This window comes from Hordeum vulgare, chromosome 3H, assembly GCF_904849725.1.
Source record: "Hordeum vulgare subsp. vulgare chromosome 3H, MorexV3_pseudomolecules_assembly, whole genome shotgun sequence".
Lineage (NCBI taxonomy): Eukaryota > Viridiplantae > Streptophyta > Magnoliopsida > Poales > Poaceae > Hordeum > Hordeum vulgare.
Genome location: NC_058520.1, coordinates 60,725,374 through 60,740,002, shown reverse-complemented (window position 1 = coordinate 60,740,002; position 14,629 = coordinate 60,725,374). Strand labels below are relative to the sequence as shown.

At 43.9% G+C, this 14,629-nt stretch overlaps 1 pseudogene; it reads right to left on the bottom strand.

Annotated features, from left to right (window-relative positions):
- Nucleotides 1-1,679: 1,679 nt before the first annotated feature.
- LOC123439522 lies at nucleotides 1,680-7,085 on the bottom strand (annotated as a pseudogene).
- Between the last annotated feature and the right edge of the window lie 7,544 nt (nucleotides 7,086-14,629).

Sequence of the window (14,629 nt, the reverse complement as noted above, 5' to 3'; positions counted from 1 at the left end):
CATTTATTCCCTTTAAACCCTAAACCAAGTGCCACTCTAACCAGAATCATGTAACCAGAATCGTGTGGCAGTGCAAACATACGTTTCCAACCCTCCAAAAGTTCAGTGCAAAACAAAGGAAAACATCTCTCACGCGTGTGCAAACATTCAGTACAAACATGCGTTTTTAAACCCTAAACCAAGTCACGGTCTCACTATGTATAGCTTCCTTCCGTAACCATGTCAAAGTCTTTCTATCTGTCCTAGCGGTTACCAGCGCAACCCTAAACGCCACAAACCCATGCGGTCCTAGGTTCGAGTCCTAGCGGCACCAATTTTTTGTGCATTTTCCACCCTTCATTTTTTAAACAAATTAATTTTCTCTCCATGTAATGCCCTTAAAAATATTCATTAACTTGGCCCACAGAGAAACCTTTTTTACAGAAAGGCAGAGCAGAGAGCTGCATTTCATTGATCAAAGTTTCTGAAATTCTCATCTCTTCTCCCTTTCTTCAACATATTTAAATGTTGGTCATTTATTCTCCCTTTTTTCAACATTGAAACAACTTTGACCAATCTTTTAAGGGTACCCATCTTTTAAACAAGGTGAATTTCTCATACAATTTCAAGCTTACAAATTCCTCCGTAATTCATGGGGTCCTAATTCATGCATTTCCATACAATTTCAACATTACGCCAGTGCGATTACCATACCTACAAATGCCCAAAAGTAATCTTCAAGCTTCCTAACCTTTTTCTTCAACATCCTAAGCTCAACAACTAGCTCTCTGTCATCGCGTGCTTCGCCCCCCGTCTCTTCTTCCGGAGCTCGTGCTGCGGCCACTGCCGTTCGTGGCAGCATGGGCAACCATTCTTCATGCTCTACTTGCAGTTCATTCATCAGAGTCTTGGCCAGAGCATCGACCCAAAGGAAGAAACATTTCACCTGCATGAACGCCAAATAGATCAACCCATTGCTCAAAGATCCCAACCACGAAAATGGTGCAATTGCCCCGATTCTTACCCCATTCTCGCCGCACACGTAGAACGGACGGTTATGGTTCTTCGGTGTCTGAGAAACCCTCTGATCAACGCTCGCCCGACACCGCGGACGGCGAAGATCGGCATCTCCACGTGTGCCGGGCTATGCATCTACGAGGTGGCACGGGAGCTTGAAGAAGACATCGAACTCGGAACCGAAGGGGATCTCAACGCCGCCGCGCCCTCCACAACTATCTTCCCATCGCCGCTCTCTCTGTCGCCGTGGTCACGGCCGCGCTCTCTCTGTCGCCGTGGTCACCGCCGCTCTCTGTCGCCCGCTTATATCGCACACCCGCAGCGGCTCTCTGCTCAACGGCTATTTGCTAGGCCCCACAAGTCTAGCTCGTTTCTGCGGCCTGGTCCCATCTGTAAGGGCCGAGTCAAAAGGTTGACCTGACAGAGACGGCAGTTTTCACGGAACGAGTCGGTGCGGACAGACTAGGGGCAAAACTGAGCACGATTCGCAACTGAGGGCAAAACATAGCACAGAGACATCACTGAGGGCAAAAGGATAATTAACCCTATGATCTATGTGGCCACTATCATTGTAACCGTGGTGGTGCTATAGGATTGTGGTGGACCAACATATATTAGAGCGGTAGTACCACATGAAACGAATAGCAGATTTCCTGGTATAACCAATGAACCATATAAGCAAGTTTAGAATCTAACATCCATAGCGGAATGCAAGGGCTTCTAATTTCTAAACGAGTCACGAATCTGTGCATCATACCATGTTTCCATTTACAATTTTATAAAGCGTAAAGCTATAAAAGAACAGGGGAGGAGAAGAAACGTAAACAAGGCCAAAACCCTGGAGAATATCTATCCTTTACACCTGGGAAGGAGTGAAAGTTCTGTTGTTGCTACGTTGAGAGCGTGGTCATTTTGATACCCTAAAAGTGAAAAACCAACTGAAATCTGCAAAGACTATTCAATACTCGTCATCCTACCAAGCAAGAGCACAGCGTTGCTTCGTGTATCCCCTTCAGGAACTGCTAGACTGCAAGGCAACAAGGGATGCGTAGGCCCCACCGGGCAGGCGAAGGAGCTGCTCATGCCGGCCTTCCTCGGCGACCACCCCGTTCTTGATCACTGAAATCTTGTCGGCAGCGGTGATGGTTGACAGCCGGTGAGCCACGACCACAGTTGTTCTCCCAACCGTCACCCTGTCCAGCGCCTCCTGCACGATACGCTCCGACTCCGCATCTAGTGCGCTGGTCGCCTCGTCCAGGAGCAGCAGCTTGGGGTTCTTAAGGATCGCCCTCGCGATGGCTATCCGCTGCTTCTGCCCACCCGACAGCTGCACCCCCCGCTCGCCGACGCTCGTATCGTACCCGTTTGGGAGGGTGGAGATAAACGTGTGGGCGTTGGCTGCCTCGGCAATAGCAACAATCTCTTCCTCAGAGACCTGCTCCATCTTGCCGTAGGCAATGTTTGCTCTGATGGTGTCATTGAAGAGGACCGGCTCTTGGCCTACCAGACCAATCTGCTGCCTGAGCCAGGTGAGCTTGAGGGTCTTCATATCCACCCCATCTAGAAAGATGCCGCCAGAGTCAGGATCGTAGAACCTCTCGATCAAGGCTATGACCGTAGATTTCCCACTTCCGCTTTCTCCGACAAGCGCAACAGTCTGCAGCAAACAAGTCAGGATGACAATGCATGAGATACTGAGATCTGCGTGAATGACTTTTGTTATCACTCCAGGTTTTAGTACCAACCAGTCATGATGTTTCAGCTCTGGGCACTAGTTTTAACTTAGCCAACAAACCAGCTGCAGTAAGCTACTGTATTAACTCAAATGCTGTTGCATTGCTTAAGATTTCTAAGAAATACTTCGGTTCCTTTTACTTCTCTGCTAAGCTACTGTATTAAGTATTAACTCAAATGTTATCACATTGCTTAAGATTTCTAAAGGAACTGACAGCTCTGTTTACATTGGATTGTGTTCTATCCACTTTACCCCAATCAAGCTATTTTCATCTTGTTTAAGTTCTATACAGCAGAGCACTTGAACAGTACTGTAAAAAGTGGGAGAAAACTGAAAACCAAATGTACCTTGCCAGATGGTATCCTCAAGCACAAATCTCTGAAGATTTGCACGTCAGTCCGAGCAGGGTACTTGAAGCTCACGTGCTGCAACTCTATATTCCCTTCCACTGTCTCTAGTGTCGTTCCTACCTCTTGGCTTGCGTCAATCTTGGATTTCCTATCAATAATCCTGAAAATGGAGGCAGCTGCATTTTGCACTTTGCCAAAATCCCGAGCAAGGGAACTTGACTGGGAAACTCCAACAGCCATCATGGTTAAAGCGAAGAAGACCTGCATTTTCAAGAAACGGCAGCTGCAGTGAGAAGAAGCCCGAGACAATTTCTTTCATTCTATGATGAGTTGTTTGGTTCTCACCCTGAAGACTTGCCCAACTTCTGCAGTCCCATTGTGTACAAAGCGAGCTCCAATGTAAAAGGATATGGCATAAAAACAGAAGAGCAACGCGAATGAGAATCCATAACCCGCGCCACTTATAGCCCCCTGACGAACTCCTTGTCTCACAGGACCTTCACATTTCTTTCGGTAGCTTTCAATTATCTTCTCTTCTGCGCAAAATGAAGCAACAGTTCTGATGTTACCGATGGCATCAGTGGCAATTGTGCTCGCTTGTTCGTACATTTCCTGCAGGCAACATTACAAAGAATTTCAGTTAATAACTACACAATGATATGATCGCCATGAAAAAGGAATAACAGACCATATACCTTGGCATCAGCACCAAAACCCCTCATTAACCTCGTCTGAGCATAACTCTGCGCAATCACGCAAGGAAGGAAGCACAATACAATGCATGCTAGTTTCCAGTTTGCAATCATGGCTATTACGATACCGACAACAGCAGTGCTTATGCTTTGCACTATCAATGATAAGACATCCCCAGCAATGCTTTTAACAGACGCCGCATCTCCTGATAGCCTGGAGCCTATTGCGCCGCTAGAGAATTGGAACAATGCTTGAGAATCAGCAAACAAAAAATGATGGCAATCTACAATATTGATGTATCAGATGAATAAGTGAACACAGAAGTACCTGCTGTTCAGAGGGTCATCGAACCATCCTATTTCCTGGTAAACAACCCGACTAAATGAAACCGCACGTATGCGCTCGATAAGTTTACCACCTGCCATGTTGAACAAACCGTATTGCAATGGGATGACAAAGATGGAGATCGCACCCAACATCACATACATCTCTGCCCAGAATATGGAGTCTTTTCGCAATTGTTGTGGCGGTTCATAGAATGTGTTAATGGCACTTGAAAGCAGCATGCCAAACACAGGAAGTATAGCACCATTGGCTGCAGCAGCAGTGCATCCTAACAGAAGGATTGGAACCTCAGGCTTATGGAGGTAGAGCAGGCGTCTGATCACATTCTTCCCTGACTTGGCATCATCGACCCCTTCGGCTTCATGTTCGTGCAATGAGAATGTTTGCGAGTTTCTTCTGCTTCCACCCTGTGGTGAATATCTACTCATAGATCTCCCAAAGGATGGCTTTATACTGCTGTGTTGACTTGCAGAATTTGCAGTACCAGATGCTGATTGTAAACTGTTGGAGTCATCTCCATGAGATCCCTCCCTTTTTGTATTAACCTCTTGCAGCCGTAAAAGTTGGGAGTAGGCTCCATCAGGATCCTTCATCAACTCAACATGTGGCCCTGTTATGCAAACAAAATCTGAAACTTCACCCTTGCTGAATTAATACAGTAAGACTAGCTAAAAATGATGCATAAATTAAGCTTACCTTGCTCCACAAGCTGTCCACGATGTAGCACTGATATCATATCAGCATTTTTTACAGTACTCAGGCGATGTGCTACAACTATTGTGGTTCTGTCCACCATGATATTATTTAGTGCATCTTGAACTACACGTTCAGACTCGGCATCAAGCGCGCTTGTAGCTTCATCAAGAAGTAGTATGCTGGGGTTCTTCAAAATTGCTCTTGCGATTGCAATTCTTTGTTTCTGTCCACCTGATAGTTGTGTTCCATGCTCACCAACCATTGTATCCAGTCCCTGGTAATAGTTGCCAACTTATAATTAGGGGTGAAAATAATACTGCAAAAATACAAGATTGCAGAATGCACGAGAAGGGATTAAATGGGCATACATTTGGTAACTTGTCGATGAACTTCGCAGCATTAGCAAGCACAATTGATCTCCTAATTTCTTCCTCTGTCGCACCCTTCTTTCCATATTCTATGTTTTCTCGTATAGTAGTTGTGAAAAGAATAGGTTCTTGGCTAACAAGCCCTATTTTCTGTCTTACCCAGCTAAGGTTTAGTTGTTTCAGATTAACACCATCCAGAAGAACTTCACCTGATTGTGGATCATAGAATCTCTCTACCAAGCCAATTACAGTAGATTTCCCGCTTCCACTCTCCCCAACCAGTGCCACCGTCATGCCAGTTGGAATGCTTATAGAGAAGCCATTGAAGATAAGTTGCTCAGGCCGTGCAGGGTAACTGAAATGGACATCTTTCAACTCAACATCTCCAACAAAGTTCTCCAATATAAGGCCACTTTTATCACTCGCATCAATCTCAGGTTTTCTATAAATGGTTGCAAACATTTTGTGAGCTGCAATCTGTCCTGATGCAAAAGCAGTTAAGCATGGAGAAGATTGGCCAAGAGCCCTACAAACAATTAGAAGAAACAAACGTCATGCAAATGATGGCAATTTAATTGAATTTGGAGCTTTGTATCTTGAAAATTGTGGCCATTATTGAAAATGAGCCATGCAAATGAAAATACTAACATTGCACCAGTCATGATGGCCATCAATACATTAATGATATATCCCCCAGTATATCCTTTTTCAATAATCAGCTTTGCACCATACCATACAGCTAGTCCATAGCTGCAGAAAACAATAAGCAGAAGTGAACCAACTCCAAGGCCCCCGGCAATACCCTGGTGGACCGCTGACTTGTATGATATTTTCAAATGCTCTTTGTATTTACTAATTGCTCTGCTCTCTCCAGTGAAAGATATCACCTGTTTTCATGAAGGAAATGAGAAGTTTGCCAGGCACAAGAATTATAAGGGTATAGTTTACGGAAGATAGATATACCGTTCTGATTGATCCTATTGTCTGTTCAACCACTTTCCCCGCTTCAGCATAGGCCATCTGAGAACGGTTTGATAACTTTGATAGAACAAGTGACATGACTGCAGCAGCTGCTACAACAGGAGGAATACTTGACAACATAACAAGGGACAGAAGCCAGCCTCTTGTAAATGCAATGATAAATCCACCCAGAAATGTTGATACCAGTTGGAGAAACTTGCCCACCTTCATAAATGGTCAAATGAAAGTGTGTTAAACCGCAAGTTTCTATAGATGGTGCTCTATGCATTACATACGATCTTGCTACTTTAATCAATAAAAAGAATCTTAAACACGCATCCAAGTGCAAGTAGTTTTGTATTGGAGGAAAGCATCAAGATGACACGGATGTTACAGCGGCGAGCAGGCGATTAAAACGAAAGAACCGTAAGGCTAGCCAAAAACAACGGCATAAGGAAGCACTAGCCCATCAACAAAGCCACACCAGGGGGACCTAGCATGCTGTAATCAGTAAATTTGTATACTGGAAGTAGCCTCAATTTTTTTTGCATAGTTGAAACTGCCAAGCTTTTTATTGAAACTAACATACATCAAAATCATGATTCACTTAAAATAACACTTATGATCTTTATAAAACTAACTGTGACATGGTTGTGTGATAATTTGTAGGAGAAACAGAAAACCAAAGTTATGCATTAAAGTATACTTGAGAAATAGCAAAATCATAAATCTAAAATTTAACAGGGAGTCACATCGATAAGATATGGCTCACCTTTTCTCCAATTGCATCTTGAATTAACACTGTGTCACTAGACATCCTTTCAATAACTTCTCCTGTTGATGTCTCCACATCGAAAAATGATATATCTTGTCTAAGTATAGTCTCGAGGTATAGCCCACGGATGCGTGCAGACTGTCTTTCTCCAGTCACCATCCAGCATGACACCTCTGCATGCAGAAGCACAGTTCAAAGAGATAGTACGATAATCATATGTAACCAATTGCAGTTTCTGACATCTTTATGGCAAAAAAAAAAACCCAAAACCATTGTTATTCTTTCACTATTAATATGCTTCATACAAGAATGAGTAGGACGGTTTCTCTATGGAAGTATTTGCCCATATTCACCTCAACTTTTGGTAAAAAAAAGTATACAATGAATCGCCAACCAAATTAATAAATCTACATATTGAACAAGCAATATTTTACCAAAAGAATACACCAGAGCATGCAATTAAATTATTGGTAATATAATTAGAGTTCATCAGCTGGTTGGATTATGTCTTTTCTTTTACTCAAAAAATGGAAATTCTAGTGATTTTGTGTTTTCTTCGGTTGGTGTGAAAAACTAGTAATATGAATAATTAGCTTCTAGTGCGGAATACTTTTCCAGTGCTCTGGTGCAACCATATGCAAAAACTATTATACTGGTCGTGACAAATTCCGTAAAGTTCTTAGAACTTTTACGTAAATAAAAAATGCATGACAAATAAATAACCTCAAAATATGAGTGGGTAGGATGCATCACATATACTAAGCCAGAGATAAATTTATTTCCTTAAGGGGCATATGTGAGTACAGTAGAATTAAATGGATCTGGCATAGCATATCATGAGAGTAGTTAATAAATATCATCAACAAATTGGAAGTGATGTATGTACATAATTTACTTCCTTTCCAGTATTGTGGCAGATAATCTCTCGTTTTCATTTCATCCAAATTAGGATTGCAAATTTTCTAACCAATAGAAATTTTCAATATATGCAGAGTCCTGAACAGGGGGAGTATACTTTTTTTATAAGAAACTACGTAAATATCCATGAGCAAAGCAAATACGGATAGCATGTGAGAAATTTACACCAGACGACAATATAGGATTATGCACTTCGAAACTGCTTCAATAATAGAAATGACTTTTGATACTTACGAAGAAACCCTGCTACTCCAGAAGCTAATGCTAGATACACAAATCTGACAGCAACCTGAAAGTCAAAAAAACATACAACATAAAATGGTGAAAAGATAATGCCAATGTAAAACCAGCAACTCAGATTATAAATGCAAGCTGATGAAATTTCCTTTTCAGTAAGAAGTACTACTGTACTGCATGTGTTTAACTTGACAGTAAAGAGCATCAGGCATGCATGAAACATAGAAAAAAGAACTAATATGCATGTACACGTCGAATAACAATTAGTGCATAGCATTCCTGGGGCAGAAGAGAATACAGCCAGCTAACTTTGAGATACAAGCCTTCACAAGAGAAACTCTGAGATACAAAGCGGACCTATATTCTATTGAACCATTTCCCATATTGTGTTTTGGACATTCGTGCATGAACCGTTTTGACCATGAAAAGGAGCAGCACTATTAATTCTGCTGGCTTTGGTGAGGAAATCATTCTCTCTTAGTTATGAATTTGTTATCACACAGTCATCCTACCAAACTTAGTTAGTAGAGGAATTAAGATCCATATATCAAATACTAGTAGAACTGTGGTACTTGCCACCTTTCGAGATCCATAACAAATCGTGAAAATTCTGGTGATCAGGAACTCTAAATTACTACGTACAGAACAGGAACATCGAACAAATTGATCACAAATCAAGTAAGCCCCATACCAAAAATAGCAACGCAGATTAATTAACTCCATATCAAAAATAGCAAAATAAACTAATTATGGTCCATACCGGAGGAAACTCGAAACAAATTAATGACAAAATATGTGATCGACACTCTTCTCAGATAACTAAATCAATCGCGAAAAGGCTAAACGTTCGATCTGAAGGGTTCGATTTACTCGAGTCCGACGCTTCCTATTCCAAAACCCTCGAAAACTCTTGCAGTAGGAACCGGAAGTGCGGAGAAGAACTAGCGAGCGAGCGAGCAAGGCGAAACAGGCGGGCGAGGAGCTACTCCTAGACGACGACGCGGCATTGGATCGTCGACCACCCGGGAAAGCGAGGGAGAGGAGAGGGAACCCTCGACAGGGGCGGGGGCGGGGGCGGCGCGAACCTTGGAGACGGCGTGGACGAGGTCGGCGCGGTGGGCGGGGCCGAAGGCGTCGACGAGGTCGCCGACGAGGAAGGCGAGGAAGGGCATCGCGACGCCGTTGGCCGCGGCCGCCGCGGCGCCGACCGCCATCAGCGCCGCGTCCCGCCGGTCCGCGAACGCGAACAGCCGGTACATCGGCACCCTCTTCGCCGCGGCGGCGGCGGCGCCTCCCGCTCCTCCCGCCGGCGCCATCTGGTGCCGAGAGATCGGTCCGAGGCCGCGGCCGCGGCCGCCACCTTCCCTTCCCGCCTAGCGCCCTACTCTCTCGCGCCTCGCGCTGCCGTGGGAGGGGAGGGGGAGTGAGAGGGGCGGTACGAATGCGGCTGCGATGGTGTGTGCATGGGTGTGTGTGGCGCCCCTCCTGGTTTTTAATGTGGCGGCGGGCCGAGTCGAGATCGTGTAGCCGCCAGCTGTCTTCTTGTTGGTGGAATCTTCTCCGCGCTGCTGTTTTGCTCCGGCTGGGTTAATCTCTCCCCTTTTCTCTCTTTTCTTTCCTAATCTTACCTTACCTCTCCCCTAATAATAATAAAGCAATCACCGCTTCTGCCGTACGTCGCCTATTTTGCAGAAAAGCCCTTAAATTTTATCGAAATCTACCCGCAGTCCTATAATAAGTGGAAGAAAACGCTTTGTTTTTTTGTAAAAAGCCCCTAGGAAGCAGCCACTCCGGCCCTACCCCTCCGCCGCTCGCCTGCGCGGCAGCGGCAGCGGTCGCCCATCCCCCCGTTCTCCTCCTCCCCTCGCTGCCGACCCGCTCCACTCCGACAGATCTCTCCTGCGCGGCAGCGGCCGCCCCTCCCAACCCACCCTTCTCCTCCTTCCCGTGCCTCCGGCCGTTTGGGGTTCTTCCGGGTAAAGACCCCGCGCAGATCCGACGGCGGCGGGGTCTCTGGCGCGCTGGAGCGGGTGGGGAGAGCCCGGCGGATAGGTCACCGGCCGAGTAGTTTATCCGTTCGCGTCTCCATCATTCGGTGTACGCGCCGCCGGCGGATGAGGCGAGACGTCGCGGCGGCCGTTGGATGCAGCGGGCGTGAGCAAGGAGAGGGACGGCGACGCCGGTACCATGGGAGGACGGGGGCGCTGGCGTGTCGCGGCGGCCGTTCGTTGCGGCCCAAGTGAGCGAGGCGAGGGACGGGGGCGCTGGTCGCAGGGGAGGACAGGGACGCACCAGGGGAGGACGGGGGCGCCGGCGCGTCGCGGTGACCGTCGGTTGTGGCCCACGTGAGAGAGACGAGGGACGGCGGCGCCGGTCGCGGGAGAGAACGGGGCGTCGGCAGCTGAGCCGAGTCCGGGGCACGCACGAACAGGGATCCCAAGGGTGAGCCGAATCATGCAGCAGGTGTGCGTGCGGTCAGCGTTAGATTTGGATAGTATTTGATTCATTTGTGTATAAGCAGTCATGGATCATTGCTGTTCAACTTGGGTGTTGTGTTCTTTGTTGCTGCACTATTTTAATTTTTTGGGATATTTTCGTTCAAAATTTGCTCACTTTTCGTTCAGGTATTCAAATTTTGGATGGTGCTTTCCGTCCAGAATTTCCTGAAAATTTTCCGAAAAGCCGAATTTCGCCAATTTCGTTCTGGGGCGATATATTTCCCAAAACGGAATCCAAAAGCTTGGTGTTCGCCGATGGACGGCAGGTGGCCGCGTCGGCGCCCGCCAAGGTGCCTACGTGGCTGAGCCGGTCGCCTGGGTCACGTTCGTCGACGACGGCCAATGACACTGGCGCGCGTTCCCCGGACCACGGAGGTGGTCAGTTTCGCTTTCAACCCCTGATGAGTTGCGTTGTGTGCATGCCGCCAGGAAGCTCTACTCGCACATATGCAACTCTGGCCGCTTGCTGGCTTGGACCTTTCCACGCTACACTTCTCTTATCTGCTGGCGCCGGCGAAGATGCCATGGTTCGGCAATTACCGCGTTGGGAAGACGCTGGACGACGGGCGGCTCTGCATCACGAGCGTGGAGGACCAGGTGATGCGGGTGTGGGTGCATGGGAAGACCACATGGAGCGATGACAATGCGTGGCATCTGGAGAGGGAGATGAATCTCACCAAGGTGTACGATACGGTATCAAGCCTGCACAAGGACAAGTGCCCTAGGATCTTCAGTGTTTGGCTCAACGACTTGGACGCGGGGCGTACTGCAAGCTGTTCATCAGAACGACTGCGAGTACACGCTCATGTGACATGTCCGTCGTCGCCAGTCCTCTACGGCCTCCTCGTATCCTTCTCAATCTCCGACCCGCCGCTCCCTTGTCGTGATTTTGGATGGAAAATTGAAGACCGTCTCCTTCTCCGAATCGAGTCAATGAAGTGCCTGACCGGATTTGAGTTGCCTGCTATAAGAAGGAAGGGTCCTCGGCCAGAATATCCGTCAGTTTGCGTCCTTGGACCATAGGCTCCATCAAAGCCCGTCAAATTGCAATTTTCGTCGAAATGTCCAATGTCGCCACCAAGTTCGACGGAGGAAGAAGCGTTGAGTTCACCGGAGGAACAATAACATCCCTCCAGCCATCCAATATCGCCCGTGCCGCACACAGAAGATATATGTATCCCCTTGATATTCACTCAATGTAATCGGATGTTTTAGATATTGTTTCTGTCCCTGGCTCTCACTATGCTAGCTTTATATTGCTAAATATAGGAGCTTATTTTTTATTGTTAGTTATTCAATGATATTGGGGAGGGATCTCAATGAACTATTCTTTCGAATTCCTGGACTTACATGTGTAATTGCTTAGACTCTATACTCAGTTGTTCAGCCTATTATTTATTGACCATATACTGAATAATTTGGCAGCGAATAAGTACAAAAAACGCTGATGCTCCCTTCTGTTCTCAGAAAGGGAGGGATCATCAGGTTTCCAATTAAATCTACACATAAGATGTTGTTTTTATGTTGGGTGGATCTCTGTGCTCTTGGCCGGAGATCTTTGAACATGAACCATGCATTTTTTCTACAATTTAAAATAAAATAGTGATTGCATTTTGTTATTTGCAGCACTGCAATTCTATTTTCTTAACTTGAGTTTCACATAGTTTTTCTTCAATGTGTTTGTGTTTGGATTGCCTATTCAGCACTGTCGTTCTAGCTCTCCTACTGTAGTTCATCTCTTGAAAAATGTCTTGCGAATTTTGCTTCAGGTGGTCCTATTCAATCCTGAAGAAATACTACTGCTCCATGACTATGAGCGTAGATATCCAATCTTGATATTTGAGGACCACTATAGCGTGTGATCATTAGTGTAGCTTCAATCTTAGCATATGCAGGTTGTTTCAGTTTTAAAGATTGTAGTAACATAGTGTCCTGTTGCATATATTAAATTTATAATTGTCTTAATTAAATATATTTAAAATTCGCAATCATGTAGGTCATCTTGTGGCCTATGGATGTTAAATTTTATGAAAAAATAAAATAAAATATTGCTAAAATAATGACTATTGGAATTGCTATATCTCTTGTAAAAATCAACTTTTTTCTTCCGAGCTGCTTGGCAACCATTCACATGGAGGAAACTGCTACTATTAGTACATTTTATTTTTCTTCCGCTTCGAAGGTTCCTATAGGTATTAGTTGCTATAATGGTTTTTCATATATTTACATACCCATTGTACTTCAATGGCAGTGCGAAGTTCAAGTAGATGTTGAGGAGGACATGAGAGAAGGGGGTGGGGCTTTTCAAATACAAAATTCATGATTCGAAAAACGACAATCCAATTCGGTGCAACGCACGGGCACTTTTACTAGTACTAATAAAGTAAATAGTGCTTCTTCCGTACGTCATCCAAATTGCCCTTAAAGTTGACTAAAATTACCCACCAATGCCACCTATAAGTCATAAAAAACGTTTCAAACAGGAAAATCTCCGGACTGGGCCGGCCCATGTAGGCACCTCCTATATTACGCTCTGGGCGTTGGAAAAAGATGCAGCACACACCTGTTTGGGCCGGGCCATGCGTGGGCGCCTGTTTTTTTAGTTTAGTTTTTTTTATTTTTCTTTTCAGTTCCATTTTGTTTTTCTACTTTAAATAATTTAGAACTTCAAACAATTTTTCTCAATTTTAAGAAACTGAGAATTTCGAAATAAAATATTCAAAAAAACATATTTTTTTGAGAATTCAAAAACTACTCAGGAGTTTTGAAAAATGTTTGCATATAAAAAAATGTTTAAACTTTGAGAAAATATCCATAAAATAAAAAGTCAATGATTTTAAACAAAAGTCCGTGTAAAAATCTTAAAAACAGTTCGTGCCTCTGTTTTTAGTCTCATTTTTTATTTTCATTTTTCTGTTCCATTTTTTACTTTAAATAATTTAGAACTTTGAAAAACTTTTGCAATTTATAAAACTGGGAATTTTGAAATAAAAGTTTGAAGAAAATATAAAATGTTTGTGAATTCCAAAAATGCTCAGGATTTTTGTAAAAATACTCGCATATTCAGAAAAATGTTCATAATTTTGAGAACAATGTTGGTGAAAACAATAAAAGTCCATGATTTTGAAAAAAAGTTTGTGTGTTATTTTTTGAGTGCAATTGAAAAAATGTTTGCTAATTCAAAAAATGTTTATGCATTTCAAGAAATGTCCTAAAATTTTAAACACATAATATGATCAGCACCATTGGAGATTATAATTGTTTTTCTCCCGTTGCAACGCACGGGTCCTTTTGCTATATATCTCCCCTAATAATAAAGCGCGTAGCGCTTCTGCCGTCCGTCGTCGGTCATTTTGCAGAAAAGCCCTCGCAGTTTCAGGTAATTAACCCGCAGTCCAATTTTAAGCGAGAACGAACCGTTTTCTGTCATTTTGCAAAAAAGTCCTCACAGTTTTAGATAATCAACTCACGATCCATCTTTTTATCACAGCCGGACCGTTTTTTTTGCATTTTTAGAAAAATCCCTGATGTTTCAGGTAATCAACCCGCCATCCCTATTTAAGTCAGCCGAAACGTTTTTTTGTTTTAACAAAAAAACTCTGACTTTTTAGTTAATCAATCTATATTTTATCTAAAACAAAATTATCCATATCTTTTAAACCGTAACTCCGATTTTAACATGTTATATATGAAATTTGATTGAAAAAATATGTAGAATCTAAATATGATGTTATTTTTAGCTGTTGAATACTTTTTAAATATTATTTTTGATGCAAACTTAATATGTAGTGCACGGTCCTTTTTTTCCTCTCTTTCCGGCGACCATACGAATTGCAATAAATATCCATTAAATTAAAACCAAATTGAGAGGAAAGAAAACATCGTTAACCACACATGCACACCTTTGGAAAATCTCGTGGGGAGAAACAACATATTTCTCATCTTATTCCGAGTAATTGTACATTCAAACACGTTTTTGTTGTGTGAACACTGAGGCCATCATCGACAACACAAATGTGATGTCATGTGAAAATATATTGCATTCAAAGCGTGTGTTA